This window comes from Micrasema longulum, unplaced genomic scaffold (assembly GCF_059751315.1).
Source record: "Micrasema longulum isolate JH-2025_06_02 unplaced genomic scaffold, ASM5975131v1 h1tg002107l, whole genome shotgun sequence".
Taxonomy (NCBI): Eukaryota; Metazoa; Arthropoda; class Insecta; order Trichoptera; family Brachycentridae; genus Micrasema; species Micrasema longulum.
The window spans coordinates 68,584-72,472 of NW_028279273.1; positions in this window are offsets into that span (position 1 = coordinate 68,584).

The window sequence follows — 3,889 nt, forward strand, 5'->3', positions numbered from 1 at the left end:
AGTATTTGTCTACAAACATTTGGTCAAACCTGAAATATTGTAAGAAAACCGTTTTTTTTCATAAATTTTCGAGAATGTTAGAAAACGTCCGAATTCCCTTATAATTTTAACATAAATATTTTTTTAATTAACTTATTCACATATTTCAAACGCTCTAAATGGACTTTCACATTAAATAAACAATATTGTTTGTAAACTACGAAGTGATAAACTATAAAAATTAACAAATCTTCGTTTTATTTATATCAAAAGTTATCAAACAATTGTTTCTAAGCTTAAAACCTGGATGTGGTATGTCTACACTGGGTTTTTGATTATAAATCTTTAGATACTGTGTTATTGCATAAAACGTTTTTCCTTCCGAAACCAGTTCTAAGAAGGACTGTATAGTGTTAAATTTATTACATTACCTAGAAGATATTTTATTTTGTGATTTTGTCAAAAAACTGCCTCTTTGCGTATGATGGTAGTATTCTCCTCGACGGGTGCTAACTTTGGCACCCCAACAGGGCCGAAAACAGCAAAATATTGAGTTTTGAGAATGGATTTCTCAGAAGAATCTCAGGTGTGCGATGGTTTGGCTAGATTTGGCAACGCCCGAAAATCCCCTTTTTTTATACTTCCATATTTTTTCACTCTCTTTTGCAATAAACTTTAATCTTAAAAACTCCCCAAGGAGTTAAATCTAGCCTAATCTTAAAACATTTTGACATACTCAACATATGGTTAAACCATTGACAAGTCATTAGCCTTTTAAATGCCTAAACATCCATATTCTTTTCAATAAAATGTTTCCTATCTCTGTTGAAATAATATGTTAATCGTGGTTGCGTTATTACGCTTAACTTTCAAGGTTCCTGGATTTTTTTTTATGTACTTTTTAATTTAATCCGCATAATTGCGCTCGTGCCGCGAAGTTCACGTGAATTATTAATTTTGTTAATTATTAAGGGGTGGATTGAATTTCGTGGAATTTTCCTTTTGAATTCCGAGTTATGTCAAAAAATATTACGTGTATTGCATCAATGTAATGATGCGGTAATATTTAAGCGATGACGAAAGAATTGTAAAACAAAATGAAATAGCGGAATAAATGGTAACTGACACCTGAAGCGTAGTACTGATCATCATGTATTTTAGTTTATTTTATCAGTTGCGCCACATTTATTAAGTTGCGGCGTTAAATTTATTGCTACCCACTGAGCCCTAGTTTGAAAGTTGCAATTAAACTACTTTGGGTACTATCTTTTTCTCTCTGGTCTAATAACAACTGAACTGTCACTGAATGTGTATGTGATTTAATATTCTCAGCACGATTGCTAACATGTTATTTTAACTATCAATAAGTCATTCCAATCCACTGTGTCGTGTTATCGTATGTATTAATAATCAAGAAACAATAAAGTGCCAATCTGACCACAGGATCTGATAAAACCTGCCACAAGAGAGAAGTTCAAACATTAAGGTTGGAAGAATCCCAATACAGAGTAGGTAATTGCATCGATTTTGGCAAAGTAAATAAAGATAACGCATAGCAACGCCAAATCCGCAAACCAGTCAAACAAGCCAAATATGAGCGTCTATCTGCTATCTGGCGAGTGGCACGATAATTTATTATTGCTTTTTAATTGTCATTTTTCCAATTACTTTGAGCACGTTTTATATACTTATTTATTAAATTACTTTTAATAATGTTTTTTTTTCCTAATATTATTTACTAATACTAATAAAGGAGAAGTCAGTACTATATAAGTTCCTGACGTCACTGTAAAGATCTATTGTGACCGGTCCCCGTGAATAGTTCTCGCCCTCCAAGCCCAGCAGCACAATCACAAATGACTATCGACGTGCTAATTGGCGGCGTGATAACAATTTTTCACCGTGGTTGTTTATCGTATGCGCGGTCACAATGAAACATCCGTGAAAGTTATCGATCGGGATTATTATATTTTTTTAATATTGTCATACTTCAACTTGATGCTTGGCAACACCTAATATTAAATGTCAAAATTTAAATATTTACGTTTCGCAACGCATAATCAATCACATATTTGAATTTTACCGGTGTAAATATGGAGAATATTCCTAAACTGTAAGTAAAATAATTTAGTTTTGTTTTTTTGTTCACAATTTATCTTGCTATTTATTTGTTTTGAATCAAATTGAGAAAGAAAGAAAAGAAATCAAACTAAACAATTGTTGACGGCATTTGGTGTTTTGCAACGCGACCGCGATAACTTCAGCGTGTTCATAATTGTTCGTTGTGATCGCTCAAATATTTAGCACGTTTTTTAGCACGTCGATAGTCATTTGTGATTGAGCCCCAGGTCTTTAAAGAGCCTGGCTACTGTGTGGAAAGCGAGAGTTCTCATTTTGCTAAATCTCCCTATCCAAGCCCAGATTTATGAGGTATCGGGCTATTAGGTAGGGGGTGATCTTTTTAACATCCTTGGGTTTAACGATTAATCCTTTAAGGTTACTTCTTTTATGTTATAAAGCATCACATTCACATAGAATATGTATAAGTGTTTCCTCGTCTGCACTGCAGAACCTACATCTTGTAGTTTCAGAAAGGTTCATTCAAGCAAGGTGTTTGTTCAGTCTGCAGTGCCCTGTAAGGGCTCTAGTGATAACCCTCACTTGATTTCGGCTGAGCTTTATCAGGTCAAAAGCAAACCTTTGCGAATACCCCTGTTTTTTTCTAATATTACTTTCATTTATGTAAATTTTGATAAACTTTTAATATTCTATTTTTACCTGTTATTTTTTAAATATTGGTTTTCCTTGTTATGACTTTGAGCGTGTTTTTTTATATTACATTTAGCCTTCTTTTTTTCTGCTCAAAATATTATTATTGTATTTTTAATGTTATATAGGTAATAATTCACCATACCATTTAATATTATACGGAAACTTCATGAGTTAAAATTAAGTTTATTTTTGTATATTGTAAATATGAAAATTGTACTCTATATTACATGATTTTTTTTTTCAATTCTACCTTTCTGTATCAAAAAAATATTAAGATACGCTGCGTTTTATGTAAACACTCATGTATGGAAGTGAAACATGGAATTGGTAGAGGAAAGATTAAAGCCGAGTGAACGCGGTCGAAATGCGATCTCTTAAACGAATATGTGGGAAATCAAAATAATACATTACGAATGATGAAATCAGGCGAGTGTAAATCTGAGTCAGGTTTAATTGATAAGATCGAGAAAGGATATCTGAGATGGTTTGGTTATGTAAAACGAATGGATGACGAAAGAATGGTATATGGCGAAATTGAACGATAACGTGAGACGAGGACGACCAAGGAAGACGTGGCATGATCAGATAAACCAAAACCATATTTCTGGTCATGTTAAAAGCTGACAGATCCAAAGGACATGTATGACAAGATGTATTAATGTGGAAGAAGCTTGAAATGTCAGGATAGACGGTCGTGTGTGCTGGTCCATTCTCGCTGCCTATCCCTACGGGAAAATGGCGTGATGGTAGTAGTTGTTTGTGTATCAATGCAGTACTCTACTCACTATTCGATGGGAAAATGTGATTGAAAATAAATATTTATGTAACAATTTCATCTTTCACAATAAATACCAGAATGCAAACAAAAAATCCATTATCATTTAAGGGTAGGCAGAGAGGACAGAACTATCAGTCTGTATTTTCATACAGACCTTTCTTCCTCTATATTCATACATCTTCTCATGCACGCGCGCCGATCATTCCGACTTTTGGCATGTCTGTCATCAAGTATTTGTTGAATTTGGTCATGCCATGCTTTTCTCGGTCTTCCTCGATTTCAGCATCCTTCGGATCGTATTTTTTCTAGCCGTTCTTTCGCTGTCCATTCGCTATACATGTCCAAACCAATGCAGAACTC